The following is a 16,372-nucleotide window of genomic DNA, read 5'->3' as shown; positions in this document are numbered from 1 at the left end:
TTTCTCTTTATACTATTTTATATTATCAAGGACAGCAACAGGAACTTTACAAGAGGAACTACATTGAAAAATACTCAGTGGTTTCATATCTTTGAGGTTATTGTTTTGGCATTTGCTTCTATTATCAAATTTTCATAGAAGACGTGAGGCATTAAAACAGGAACAGATAGGCACAAATGAGGATATTGCATGTAAATTGGTCTGTTCTTCATTATTAGTCATTTGCATCCTGCTTTGTGAAAGGTTTTTCTTCAATGCAAATTCTTTGGACACTTTCCATTTTTTTTCTTTATGAGCACACTCACTGATGCTTAAAAATTTGTTAATCATGAATTGTTTATTGCAGTATCAATTCTTTTAAAGATAATCTGTAAAAATAACTTTTATTATATATCACATCACACCACAAATAAATGCTTTCAAATAAGAATCCCAAATTATTCATTGCTTAACTTAGCTGGGATGACAATTCATTATAGCATAATTTATCAAAGTATTTTCATTCTATTTTGTGTTCCCTGAAGTCATAATTTTAATGTATGTGAATGAACTATCAGTGGGGTTTTTTGAGCTCTAGGTTCTTCCATTGTATATCAATTACTTATTTCTGCAGGAATATTTCATAAATACGTTTATGATCTTGCTGTTTTAAAAATGGTAATCTTATATTAATATATGCCTGATAGACTAAATTTAGTCTCAACTGAACAAAATAGCAAGAAAATTACAATTACAAGAAAAATAATTCTGTGCAATGATAATAACCTAAACCTACCTACCTACCATTTTAGCTTTACTAAAATGATTTATAGTACAATAGCTCTTTTGTGGCTGCAAAAAAGCCCTTCTGCAATTCTTAGCATCCCCTATCACTACTTTCACCAGACAATCTGTTTTAGTGAATAAGTTAGTCTTCAAATCCTTCTTAAATGGATCCAAGGATTTGTGGAGTGACAATGGAAGGGGACTGAAAACTTAAGTGAGAAGCCAGATCATGAAATGTGGCACTGGCCCTAGGCTGGAATTCTTGATTAGCTTCCTGTAGGCTACAGGATAGGCCAGTAATTCCCTAACCTGGATAAATTATCCAAAATTGGGTAAAAAATGTTTTTTCACCATCATAACGGGGATATTTTAAAAATAACTTAAAGATTTTCTTGTGTAAATGTCTATTATGGAGATTTTCAATCTTCCAGGTCATGGTTGTCCCACCATTCAGTCAGAACTGAAAATGCTTCTTTGATGGGAAGTAAAATGTCTTCACAAGGGGGAAAAAACTCAGAAAGTCTAGTTGCTTTTTGAAAAAGCACCTTTTGGCATTTTCTTATGTAGTAAAATATATTCAAAAACCTCCCAAAGTACTCTTATTAAGACAAAAATGATCCAGTCACATAATTACCACTAAAAATGTCTAAAGGGACAGTGTATTACAGTACCTAGTAGAAGGTTCCTGACCTTTTGACACCAACCAACTCACAGCCCTAAAGGACGAATGGAGAAAAGCTTCAGGGACAATCTGATTAAAATTTCAGAATCTTGGTCTGGCTCATACTTAGTTTAACTAGAGTGCAGACATCAATGACAAGATGTCTAAAAGACTTCTAGACAAGCAGAGCTACACATTTTCATTTATCTCAGTAGCAAGCTATAAACCTGGTTTCATATAGCAATGAAAACCTAACTTTAAAGTTAGGCAACCAAGAGGAAGGAAGGAAGAATAGAACTACTCTGGGGATGCCCACTGAAAATAGCATGGGATGAAATGGGTGTAAGAATGGGCTGAGATACATTATTAAGACCCAGATAAAGACTAGAATACAATAGCATAGAATAGCATAGAATAGCATAGAATAGCATAGAATAGCATAGCATAGCATAGCATAGAATAGAATAGAATAGAATAGAATAGAAAATAGACTAGACTAGACTAGACTAGACTTCTTTATTGACCAGTATAATTGGACACACAAGGAATTTGCCTTCGGTGCATATGCTCTCAGTGTACATAAAAGCTATAAGTGATAAGTTATGATCATAGTCATCATAAAAATACAGCACATTCATCATAAATCATAAGATGCAACACTTAGTGATAGTCATAGGATACTAAATAAGCAATCAACATAAATTATAGTCACAAACTAAATAAAACAATATAAATCATAAAGATACAAGCAATAAGGTTATTGTCATAAGTAGAAAAGGAGATAGGCAACAGGAAAGATGAGAGGAAGAAAAATACAGTCCTATTAAACAATTTGACAGAATTGTGGGAATTAGTTGTTTAGCAGAGTGATGGCATAGGGGAAAATGCCCTTGTGTCTAGTTGTTCTGGTGTGCAATGTCCTATCGCGTCGTTTTGAGGGTAGAAGTTGAAACAATTTATGTCCAGGATGTTGGAGACTGGAGCTTTGTCAACAGTATCTGGGAGTTGAGAATATCGAACATAGTAGACAGAACTAACAGCATTGTTAACTGAGGAACATAATAACCAAACATTTAAGGATTTAGAGCAGGGGTGTCCAAACTTGGGAACTTTAAAACTTGTGGACTTCAACTCCCAGAATTCCCCAGCCAGCCATGCTGGCTGGGGAATTCTGGGAGTTGAAGTCCACAAGTCTTAAAGTTCCCAAGTTTGGACACCCCTGATTTAGAGCCTGCTTGAACACAATATGCTAATTAACAAATATAGCTGGTTTTTTTTAATGGCTGTGATATGAACCCACCCATTTAGTTAATTTACAATTCAATATATTGCCCAAATGCTTAATTTAGTGTCCAAGTTAAACATGTGGAGAGAAAGAAGCCACTGCAGCATAAAGGCATTCATGCCCATTTCTTGAGGTTGCTAATCATAACAAATGACTGTTGGCTTCCTGTTAGAAATCAAAAAGACATAAAAGTCATCACTAAAGGAAGTATTTGTGAGCTTTAGTTAAATTTTCTTGACCATTTCTTAACCTTTCATACAAAAACAGCAGCGCTGTTATGAAGGAAAGGGGATCAAAGCAAAAGGGAAAAAGGAATAAGAATGTTATGTTTCATTTTCATATATTATCTCATTATTCCCTTAGGTGCTCAAGGGGATGGGTTTAGTATGCTCACTCCATATTTTATTTACTATTCTCTTAGAAAGATTAGGATAAGAGTTAATAACTGGATTCACCATTGGTGCTCAGCCATGGCTTGTTTATGATTACTGAGTCTGCCACAGTAGACCAGTTTCACTCAGTATGTTAAAATATAATCCATGCTTTTCAAGTCATAATATTCAGTCCATACAACATATTAAAGCTAACGTGATTTCATGTGTGTAATGAATTAGGCCAGTGACACAGTTACAAAGAGATTCGACCCTGAGTCTACTTCTCCAATCTTAATGTGAATTTAACTCTGTTCCACATGCCTTTGAACAATCATTCATTATGACTGTCCACTATTTGGTTTTTAAGCATGTCATATAAACTCTGTAAAATAAGGATATGGTTATGGTGCTGGACCTCAGAACTCTTCCTAAGAATCACAACTGCAGTCTGGATGGCCTCCTGAATTAAGTGTGTATGCTTCTTGACAGCTTTGTAACATTGGAAGGGCCTTTTACTAGTTTTGGTTGATAAACCAACTGCTGAAATAGGCCTGGCCTGTGGCAAATCATATGCAGACAATTAGATTTAGACTTAGACTAACATTATTATCACTTTGAATGTACACTAATCGGTATACATTAAAATGAAATTTCATTGCATACAGCTCTCAAAAGGTCACCACCTCCAATATACACTACATAAACTTAAATAAATAAATACACACACACACACACACAAAATTGTAATGTGCTCTTTGTGGGGAGCCTTTGAAAATGTTGTAGAAGTTGCATCTGACCCAGAATGCAACAGCAGGGAAGTGAGCAAACCCTCTGGAATGTCATACATAACCCATTATATTGATACCGCTCCACTAGTCACTGGTTGCCTCTATTGTAGGGCAGTAGTAGCATCACATCTGCCTTGTGAGAGGGGCTTTTGGTGGAGATTTTTAGTATATAAAGAATGGGCTCTATATTAAGCCATGACCTTTCTTCTCTGAGCACAATCTTGTTGTGATGTCCACAAGATACAGTCAAAAAAGTCAATAGGGTAGCCATGATGGCGAGATTAAAGTTCCAAGAAGCAGAGAGTTGATTGTACCATATGTCCACCATCTTCTTTGTTGACCATGCCTTGTAGATACCTTTGTGTTGGTGTTTCTTACATGCAACTATTCTGACGTTACTTAAGCATACTGCAGGTGTTAAACTGGAAATCCCTGAAACCAATCTGCATTTCAAATTCCATAGATGCAAAAATAAAATTGGTTAATTGATAACACAGGCCTATTCTCTAGCCTATTTCTGGCTGGTTTTAGTTGTTGCTTTTTGGACATTGCTTTCATTCTTATTATTTTAAATAAACAGCTTGAGTAAAATGTGTGAATAAATTAGATATGTTTGCTGTTCTACTAATATTCTATACTGCTATTTGTTGCGACAAATTCAACTAGATTTATATGAGGCTCTGAGACATTTGTACAATTGGAGGAAATGGCAAAGGAAAAAAAAGCTCTTTATGCTATTATTGTTAAACAACAGCTTTTCTTCTGTTATGGAAACTACCATATCACGCATTTGGCACCACCTTTGCAGTGACAATAGTGTGCTTCAAGGTTTCCCAAAGTGATACAAGTACTGTGTTCCATGAAGCACAAAAGATTGAGAACTGTTGTGGCCAGAATCAGAGACAAAGGCCTCCGCCTCAAAAAGGAAAAATGCCAAATTAACATGCCAAGGGTTGAATTCCTAGGGTACCTCATTGACAGCCCTGGGATTCACCCGACCGACAAAAAAATTAAGACAATCCAGGATGCTCCTACACCTCGCAATCAGACCGAGCTGCAGAAGTTCCTCGGGCTCCTTAACTTCTACAGTGTCTTTCTCAAACAGAAAGCCACAGTTGCTGAACCTTTACATCGGCTTCTCGCAAAGAACGTAAAGTGGCCCTGAGGCAAAGCAGAAGCAGCTGAAGCAGCCGTATTTGCATTTGCAGTATTAGAGGCTTTGCATGTAGGACATCCTGGAATTGTCAGGATGAAGTCTTTGGCCAGGAGTTACGTGTGCTGGCCTAACATGGACAGGGAGATTGAAGAATGGGTGGCTACCTGCACACCGTGCCAGGAGTCCAGATCAGCTCCCCCAGAGGCGCCCACTAAGGAGTGAGAGCGACCTCAAGCACCATGGCCTAGGGTGCAAATAGATTTCGCTGGCCCAGTTCATGGCCAGACTTTCATGGTAGTTGTGGACACCTACTCAAAATGGCTAGAAGTAGTCCTCCTGACCTCTACCATGGCAGAAGCAGTCATCAAGGTACTACGGAGACTTTTCTCCACTCATGGCCTGTCTGATGTCTTGGTCTCTGACAATGGGCCCCAATTTACAGCCATGCAGTTCGAGACCTACTTAGCAGCGCAGGGAATCAGACATGCCCTGGTCGCTCCATTCCATCCGGCCTCCAATGGTCAGGCGGAGAGAATGGTGAGATCTGCAAAAGAGGCCCTATCCAGGATGGGCCCGGGAAATTGGCAAATACAGGTTGATCAATTCCTCCTCATACAACACATTATGCCAAGTGCTACCACTGGGAGAAGTCCTTCCGAGCTTCTAATGGATCGCCGGCTGAAGTCCCACTTAGACTGGCTATACCCAAGCTACTCTGCCGCATCGCCCCCAGATTCGACAAGCAAAATAAGGAACTTTAGCATAGGGGATTCAGTTTACACCCACAACTACGCCGGGGGAACTCTATGGATTCCTGCCACAGTGATAGGCATCACCGGACCACGTTCTTACCTAGTAGAGCTTGAGGACGGTCGGAATTGGAGAAGGCACGTTAACCAACTCCATGGCCGCCTCTCCAACTCCAATCTTAGGCAGCCAGAGGTAACTCCTGTATGAGTTAGCCAAAGCCCTACCCAAAAGGAGCACAAAGTCACTCCTTCCACAGACAACTCAAGCCTGAAGGTACAGGGGCACTTATCTGCTAGTGTTGCAGGCCCGCAGCGAGCTCCGAGCGAACCGGCTCCAGAAGCTCCAGTCGCAGCCTGGGAAAAGTTCAAGGAGCTTCCACCAGGCAAAGCCGCAGTCAACAGGTCAGTCCGACCTGACTGAAGAACACCCACCAACTGAACTGCACAGGTCTGGGCGAGCCACCAGAAAGCCCGCCTACCTGCGTGACTACGTCACAAGTCGGTTGATCCCATCTAAGAGGGGAGGAGTGTTAGATACCAGAATCAGTTACAATGGTTTACACCAAGGTCCTCTGTTTCGGCGGGAACAGAGATTCAACCTGATTGGTCGAAGGGTCTGACAGTTCCCTATGAAAGGGCTGCTGTCAGACTGAACCTTCGCTGGATTGTACATAGTTGTCTCAGAGTTAATAAAGAGCTGTTGTTGCCTAAGCCTCAGTGTGTCTTTTCTTTACCTGATCTAACAAGAATCATATTTGTTCTGGATTTAAGTTCACTTCACATACCATATTAAGTTATAATTTGTTTTGCTTGATGTTAATTTACAATGCTGTTAACTCAGACTTTGCAGCTTGTAAACAATGGTTTATAGTTTAGGTTGTCGTACAAAGCCAAACAATTGAGTTTATTCAATAAACCATTTTTTAAAAATCATATTTTAACACACTGTATATTACCAGGTCAAAATTATACTTGGAATAGCCATATTTAAAAAGTGAATTTTGTTTGTTTGAATTAATTAACTCCAAATTTGATTAACCACGGAATCCAAGTACATCTCTCTTGTTTCACGAAGTAGAACAAAGTAAAGAGACCCTGACTATTTGGAATCATGACTTTGTATGACCTTATTCCCAGGATTCATATAACTGGAAGGCTACTGCTGATGCATAGTTATTCTACTATACCAATAATGCTTACGTATTTCATTATCATGGAACTACACAGTTGAAAACAACCTCAGAAGTAATCTAATTGAAGTTCCTGTTCAGGGCAGGATCTGCTGATGCCTTTCAGACAGATGGCTATTTAGTCTCTGTTTCAAGAATTCCAGTGAATGAATGAATCCTGTTTATTTATGTTATCTACTTATTGGATTTATATCCTGCCTTTCTGTTTACACAAGTCAAGGTGGTTCTACTTCCTCCTAAATTGCTTTATTGTAACACGCACAATCCTCAGAATCACGGACTTTTAATACAAAACCATAGAGCACTTGGTCAAAGATGATATTTCATTTTGCTCTTTGAGGGTTGGGTCTTTTCCCCATTTCATAACTAAGTCTAAATATAACTTGAACATGGGAAGCAAACCAGCTTCCTTTACTTAGCAGTCAGAGAATAGAATAAAAGAAACCAACACTTTTGCAATTTACCGGTGCTAACGGCCAAATTATCAGCATCAGACTATATCAGGGGTGGGTTTCAAAATTTTTTACTACCTATTCTGTGGATGTGACCTATTTTGTGGGCGTGGCGTGGTAGTCATGTGACTGGATGGGTGTGGCCAACTTGATGTCACTCACCAGGAGATGTCATGAATTGAGTAAAATGTGGTGAAGCTCACTTAACAACGCTCTTGCTTAGCGACCAAAATTTTGGGCTCAGTTTTTAGTCATAAGTCAAGGACTATCTCTGTCTTCCTCTGCATGGCAGCCTTGTCCTAGTAAACTTCTTCTCCTTTCTGGCAATTTTCCTCTCTGTTAGAGGCACCAAAATAATCCAGACAATGTAAGGTTTCCTGCTGCAGCAGGGGGTTGGACTAGATGACCTCTGAGTAACCTTCTAGCCATAAATTGTTGTTCTTCTTTCTTTCTTCTTTCTTTCTTTCTTTCTTTCTTTCTTACTTACTTACTTACTTACTTACTTTCTCCCTTCCCTCTGTGGGAAGCAACCCCCCCCAAATAAAATATTACTCCCAGAAATGCTCCCAGAAAAGGAAAAATCAAACTGCTAACAAAGAAACGGCTGAAAAGTGAGTTTCCTTCTTTCTTTCTCCTTTCCCTCCCTCCCTCCCTCCCTCCCTCCCTCCCTCTCTCTTTTAGTTTTTATAGCCCTTTTTCCCCTTGCCTGAACTAACAGGGGGAAAAAACTTTTTTTTAAAAAAGCTGATGAAGCTTCTGATGGGAGAACAGGCTCGGGGGCATGGCCAGGCCACCATTACTACCGGTCCTATCCAGTAAGCCAGATTTTTACTACTTCTTCTGGCATACCATACCGTATCAGGAGGAACCCACCTCTGGAATAATATATAGTAAGAATGAGGAGAGAGGGTAATCAGATTTGCAGTCTTCAAAAAAAGAGGAATTTATCTCTGCTTTCGAAGGGAAATGTCTAACTGCAGAGAATACAATCCACTCTGGAAGACAAGTTGTCTTGGAAATGTCTCCCTGTAGGAAGCCGATTTCAAACAGACTTTCATAATGTTCTTAAACAGGTGAAGATTGATTTATTTCAGTGTTCCTCAGTTTTGGTGACTTTAAAATGGACTTCAAGTCCCAGATTTCCCCAGCCATCATGCCATTTGCTCAATTTGTCCATTGAGCAAAACAGATTTATTCCATTGAGTTTTACAGCGTAAGCAGCTTTTTGTCCTGTAATTTTTCACTATTTCATTTCTCTTCTTCAGAGCCTTGGGGTACTCCACTGCATACTTCCCTCCATGTAGATGCAGTTCCATTGAGGACTACACGTTGAGTGCGGTTGGTCAGCCAGTTATGAATCCATCTGGTGGTGATGCTGTCTAACCCACATTCTTTAACTTTATCTAGTAGTAGGTTATGGTCTACCTTATCAAAAGCCTTACTGAAGTCCAAGTAAACTATATAGACGGCATTCCTCTGGTCCACTAATTTTGTCGCATTATCAAAGAATGCAATAAGATTAGTCTGGCATGATCTCTTTTTGACAAATCCATGTTGGCTTTTGGCTATTACTTTGTTTGCTTCTAGGTGTTAGTTCTCAGTTGCAATAAAAAAAGCAAACAAGCAAATAATAATAAAAATGCTTTAATCATACTGTAACATCCTGGATGATGATCCTGAGATCATCTTGTTCTTGCCTTGTGTCCCAACCCAATGAGTATTTACGCAGAGTGAAACAGTCAATCAAGTGTGTAAATGCCCTCCTTAGGCAAGCTTATCTGACACTATCATTATATTTTCAGTGCCAAGGGAAGAGTTTCAATTGCCAATTCTTGAACTACCTGAATCTTCTGTACACTTCTAGAAACCTATAGATTTTTTAAAAAATGTATCTACTGCGTGTTTGCTGGAATTTCTTTATTGTTTTTAATCTGTGGCTCTCAGGAAAGACTTCTACAAGGCTGTATAGATATCTTGGCAATAATATCAATGTGATATGCTGAAAAACTATTATTAAGACAAAAAGCAAGAGTCTTTGTGCCTTCTAAAACTTATGTGTCTTAAATGACATGAGAAACAATTAAAATATAGTTAAAATATCAAATTTTACATGACTAGGCAGAGAAAAACTATGTTGATCTAAACTGTATTGAAAAAAATAAATAAAAGGATCCATTGAACACATACTTCTTCGTTGTCTCTTTCAGGTACCCAATGTGAGGACTTAATAACACCCCTATTAATCAATGAGAGGAAATTATTATTTAGTTGTTTTAGCTAACTGGTCAGTTGCAATTTTCAGAAGAAGCACAAAATTATCTTTAATCATTATTGTCACCTTTCATGTAATGTTATACTTCTTGCTGCTCAGAATACCATCCTTGTTAACTTTGTTCAGATAAAGGGGAACATTCTTAACCAATAGTTGCAATAAAAAGGAAGAAGTCTTGTCTGTTTTCACAGTTGTGGTCTATTTTGTTTTCAAATACATTTAATCTCTCTAGGTGGTATTATGTTTCTCTCTGCCCCAAAAGACCAAGCTTCCTAATACGTTCGCTTGCAAAATTTGTTAAAATTGTTAGTGTGACTGTTTTTAATTAATCATTTTCCTATAAACATGTAAAACTCATTTTGGTTATGAAACAGATTTTTTCCCAAAAGATAGTGCTGATGGAAAGAAAGAGTTGAACAGAAATAGAATGTTTGAAAGCAATCATCATACAGATTTGCTACAGTCCCTAGAATAGAGATTGATCTAACAATCCAATCGGAGAAATTGATTGTTTAAAATGTGTTAACCTTCAGTTTTAAAAATTGTTTAGAAGAAGAACTTATTTTTTATAGCAAGCATGAAGCATGAAGTGGAGACGAAGCAGCATACAGGGGGAGGCTCAAAAATTATCCACACGGTGCTCAGAAAACAACTTGTACCTGGACATCAGCAAGACAAAGGAGATGGTACTAGACTTCGGGAAGAAGAGAGAGGAACCTGCTCCACTTTACATCAAGGGGCGCTGTGTGGAGAGAGTCCTCTCCTTCAAATTCTTGGGAGTCCATCTTATCAAAGATTTCACCTGGAAAAACAAAACAATCCATGTGGCCAGCAAGGCCCAACAGAAACTCCACTTCCTTCGGGTTTTGAGGAAGAACAAGGTGGAGCAACAATGACTTCCTTTTACTGGTCCACAATAGAAAGTGTCCTCACTTATTGCATTACAGTATGGTATGCTGGCTTGAAACAATGGATAGAAAGACATTACAGAGGGTGATGGACATGGCACAAAACATCATGGGCTGTCCCCTGACACCACTAGATGAAATTGCTAGGACTCGCTGCCTTAGAAGAGTGAGGAAAATCCACAGGGACGACTCACATCCTGGTCAGCACTTCTTTACTCTCTTACATCGGGCAAGAGATATAGAAGCATAGCCAGTTGTACAAACAGGCTGAAGAACAGCTTTTATCCATGGGCTGTCAGACTCCTGAATGCAACATAACATCTTAAGTATGTAATATGATAGACTTGCAGGGGCGGCGCAACATGTTCATATTGGTGCAATATATTATATAATGCAGTAATGCATCTATTCACTTCATTATCAGTTCGGTAGCGGGACCGCACATCCGGGCATGTGCAGGAGGTCCGTGATGACGTCAGGGTGGGTGGGCGGAGCCTCACGCCGCCTCCACTACCGTTCACCTGAACCAGTGAGAACTGGCACCATACCACTTCTGATGTAATGTTACAGACATATACATATATAACACTGGTGGGTTGCAGGCGGTATTCCCCGGTACGGGCGTACCGGTGCCTGCTGGGAGCACCGGGTACCATTTCAGTATGGTGCTCCAGAGGGCCCACACGCCCTCCCACCCTCCTTACCTGTATTTGAGCTCTTCAGCGCTTCTGCACACGAGCAGCTGGAGCGTCGCAGAGGCATCGCAGGAGGTAAGGACACATGTACGCGTTCATGTGGTGGACGTTGGGCCATATTGCACCATACCGGTTGCAACGGGATCCGGAATCCACCACTGTATAGAGGATTGCGTGTTTGTTAATATGATTAAGTGGGCTAGAGATTTTCTTTCTTTCACTGTGACTTATTGAGATGTATTTGTGTTGAGGGGGGTGCACTAAGGGAGGTTCAGCCAATCCCATTGTACACATATTGTGCTTTGACAATAAAGTTTTGAATGGAATGGAATGGAATGAAGTGCTGTTTAAAAAAAAAAACTACATTCTTGATACACTACTCTGAATTCCTTTTGCTAATTATGGAGTGAAAGCGGATAACTTTGCACAGATGATAATTCCAATTTAAGGTATTAATCTTATTTATTTATTGTTCAAAGTTACTGAAGTGCCTAGAATAGGCATAACAAGGACATAATGTAATCAAAACAAAAAAAGTTGAGCACTTATATTTTTTTCAAAAATTGCCTTGTTGCTGTTTTAAATCCTTTCAAAGACTTTGGAAACTTTGCCTGGATGTAATGCACTACATAAATATTTGTTTTGGAATTACACTCCAAAGATGCTCTGGGCTTGGAGTTTTACCTCCTTTGTTTTGTTGCCAATGTTTCCAAAGCTCATCATGTAGAATTTAGCTTGCAATTGATACTTGATGATTGACCCTGGTTTCTTACACCAAATACTATGCCAAAACCAAAGGCACGTATCAATATAATGGTTTTTATGTATTTATTTGTGATGCTTACATAAATATTCTGCCTTTCTTTAGATAAAATGTAGAGATGCACAGTTTGGGATGAGATTCATCCTGCCAGCATTCCTTCTGCAGCTTTTTTGATGGATGGGCTTAAAACCTTAGACCTTTTTCTTACTGGGCTGGGATATCTCAGGTGCAAAGTAAATATTTTCAGCCTTGCAGATGTTTAGAGTACTCATTGCAGTCCTTAATTTGACCTTTGCAATGGCTAGTGAGGCTTTTGAATTAAAGGAAGTTGTACACCCATGTTTTAAGGGCTCAACAGAGAACTCTTCTATACTTTTATCCTTGAAAAATGTCTTTGTTAAGAAACAATGATAGCCTCAGAGTCATAATGTCAGTTCTCTGATCAAGTAGGAACCTGAGTTTTACAAGTAAGGATCTTAACCAATATGGCATATTGGCACTGATTGAATTAAGATCAATATAAAGAGGTAAAGGTAAAGGTTCCCCTTGCACATCTATGCTAGTTGTTCCCGACTCTAGGCGACAGTGCTCATCTCCATTTCAAAACCGAAGAGCCAGTGCTTTCTGAAGACGTCTCCGAGGTCATGTGGCCAGGCGCACGGAACGCTGATACCTTCCCACCAAAGGTGGTTCCTATTTTTCTACTTGCACTTTTATCTGCTTTCGAACTGCTAGGTTGGCAGAAGCTGGGACAAGTAACAGAAGCTCAATATAAATGAGATCAATGTATTTATGTATATAAATATACATAAATATATGTCTTAATGACTTCATTGAAATTATGTCTGCTTGGTACGTGCCTCATTTAAAAAATGTCTGGGGAAATTAGTCCATCTTACAGGGAATGCCATTTGTGATTAAAGTTCACAAAGATGATACAGCAAAGGCTATCAAAAGTAACATGCTTTACTCTGGATATCTTTAGCACATAAAAAGCAGGATACAAAAGAAAACCTATCCTTGATTTCTTTTCAATTTTAGTATATTTTGTGCTAAGCCAAAACTTGGCTATATCCTAGCTTCTTTGTAGATCTTTCTGCATAGCTGCACAACATGAGAACAAATATAATTCAACGTGCTGAGTTCTTAAAATAGGAGTACCTGACATTAGCTCAGCAAAAACATTTAACGTTTTAGTCTACTTATTCCTCTGTTTCAGGAATAGGAAATTATGGATAAGTACACTGAACTGAATTGGTATAAATTATTTTTAGCTATATTTCCTTTTCTTTTTATTATCTCATGTCTTAATTTTTGAGCATGAACTTTTTTCTTACTTATTTGTATAAATATCGCTACATGCAGAATAGAATTGTGTAACATCTATGCATATAAGTATGGAGAGAGAAACCTTGAAAAGTATGTCGAGATATAGCATCTCTACTTCTTCCAGCCAATCAGAAATGATAAGGAACTGTCATGTAGCTGACACATAATTATTTGAAAATAGTGATGTTTTGTGTATATAAGGTTCTAAAGTAATTCACTAAGTTTATATTCATATTCAGAAGATAAATAGCAGAAATTAATGGATGTTGATCAGGAAAGTGCTTCTCATCACTTAACATTACTCAACCATTTAAATTGATATTTTAATGCTAAGGCCAGCAGCTTGCCAGGGTTTTCAAAAATAATTTCTAATCCAATCTGCAGATGCTGGAAAATAGTTCCTTATAGAGGGCTAAATCTTCATCTAGCAAAAAAACCTGATAAGTAAACTAGTGGCATTTTAATTTAATACCAGACTGTGGTTTACACATTCAATACATTTATATTGAATTTTAGTAAATTTCTGCAAATGGAATTGCATTATTTTAAAAATAAGGAAATATGTTTTATATTTTCTAGACAGACTGCTTCTGTAATTAGAGCTGCAGAAAGATGATATATGATGCCACCTTCAGTGAAAGAACAATACTACATTAAATTTCAATGTATTACTTTCACATTTGGTTTATTTAAAAGTATATATCCTTGCTACATGAAATTCAAGAGAAGGCATACATGGAATTCCAGATTAGGGTCAGTTAGGAGGAATCTTTTTAGAATAGAATAGAATAGAATAGAATAGAATAGAATAGAATAGAATAGAATAGAATAGAATAGAATAGAATAGAATAGAATTCTTTATTGGCCAAGTGTGATTGGACACACAAGGAATTTTAAAAGTAAAGCAAGACCTTTTTGTAATTATTTTTTTGCTATAGCAGAATAACACGGCTATCTACCTTTTCAGAAATGCTTACAATGGAAATTCAGCCATATCAAGCAAATATAGAATTCTTTCATAAACAACTATACAATACAATAGCAGAGTTGAAAGGGACCTTGGAGGTCTTCTAGTCCAACCCCCTGCCTAGGCAGGAAACCTTATACTATTTCAGACAAATGGCTATCCAACATCTTCTTAAAGACTACCAGTGTTGGGGCATTCACAACTTCTGGAGGCAAGCTGTTCCACTGATTAATTGTTCTAACTGTCAGGAAATTTCTCCTCAGTTCTAAGTTGCTTCTCTCCTTGATTAGTTTCCACCCATTGCTTCTTGTTTTACCCTCAGGTGCCTTGGAGAATAGTTTGACTCCCTCTTCTTTGTGGCAACCCCAGAGATATTGGAACATTGCTATCATGTCTCCCCTAGTCCTTCTTTTCATTAAACTAAACATACCCAGTTCCTGCAACCGTTCTTCATAGGTTTTAGTCTCCACATCTTTTCTACATCATGGTGACCAAAACTGAATGCAGTATTCCAAGTGTGGCCTTACCAAGGCATTATAAACTGGAATTAACACTTCATGTGATCTTGATTCTATCCCTCTGTTTATGTAGACTAGAACTGTGCTGGCTTTTTTGGCAGCTGCTACACACTGCTGGATCATATTTAAATGGTTGTCCACTAGGACTCCAACATCCCTCTCACAATTACTACTATTGAGGAAGGTACCACCTATACTGTACCTGTGTATTTCGTTTTTCTTGCCTAAATGTAGAACTTTACTCTTTTCACCATTGAATTTCATTTTATTAGATAGTGCCTATTAGATACCAAAATCAGTTACAATGGTTTACACCAAGGTCCTCAGTTCCGGCGGGAACAGAGATTCAACCTGATTGGTCGAAGGGTCTGACAGCTCCCTATAAAAGGGCTGCTGTGAGATTGAGCCTTCGCTGGATTGTACATAGTTGTCTCAGAGTTAATAAAGAGCTGTTGTTGCCTAAGCCTGAGTGTGCTTTTCCTTTACCCGATCTAACACTGGCGACAAAGGTGGGATTGGAAAGCAACTAGGCAAACAAAAAGAGCCTAAAAGAACAATCCAGCAAGTAAACCCAGCCCGGAGCTCGGCGCGGCATTGAGCAGCCATCTTTGAGCGGCAAATTCAAACACACTCAGGGACACAAGATGTCAATGCACGCCCCACTGACTCCGTACAACCCAGTCACTGAGCACTGGGAATCCTACATGCTGAGGTTCGACTGCTTCCTTGAAGCCAACGATCTCATGGGCCTTCCTGATGGCCGGAAAAAGAACATGTTCCTGAGCTATTGCGGATGAGAGGTGTTCAAGAAAGCAAAGGACTTGTCCGAGCCAACACCACTCCAATCGGTCGCTTGGTCGGTGCTACAACAGACGCTGAGGACACACGTTAAATCGATGGAAACCCTGCAGCGCCAGAACAGTCCTAAAAACATGTGGAAGAGTGCAGGCGTGCATCGCGAGGCTACACAGCCAGAAGGCTCAGAGAGCGAAGACGACAGCTACCGCATGCGCAGTGACCTCACCAAGCCGGCGTGAAATTTTGAACCGCGTTTCCTGCCTTGCACCGGCTATAAAGGAGACCATCTCAGAACACATTGCCATTTCTGCGACGCAATCTGCCAACACTGCGATCAAAAAGGGCACATCGCCAAGGTATGCAGTAGCGATCACCCCGCTACAACCTGGAAGCCCAGAAGCCGACCTAACCTAAGGATCTGACGGCTCCTTATAAAGGGGCTGCTGTCAGACTGAACCTTCGCTGGATTGTACATAGTTGTCTCAGAGTTAATAAAGAGCTGTTGTTGCCTAAGCCTGAGTGTGCCTTTCCTTTACCCAATCTAACAGTGCCCAATGTTCAAATTTGTCAAGATCCTTCTGTATTTTAAGCCTGTCTTCTGGAGTGTTGGCTATTCCTGCCAGCTTGGTGTCATCTGCAAATTTGATGAGTTGCCCATTTATTCCCTCATCCAAATCATTGATGAAGATGTTGAAGAGTACT

Source organism: Natrix helvetica (assembly GCF_964273705.1).
Source record: "Natrix helvetica genome assembly, chromosome: 3".
Taxonomy (NCBI): domain Eukaryota; kingdom Metazoa; phylum Chordata; class Lepidosauria; order Squamata; family Natricidae; genus Natrix; species Natrix helvetica.
The sequence above is the reverse complement of the archived record's forward strand: the minus strand, read 5'-3'. Positions refer to the sequence as shown.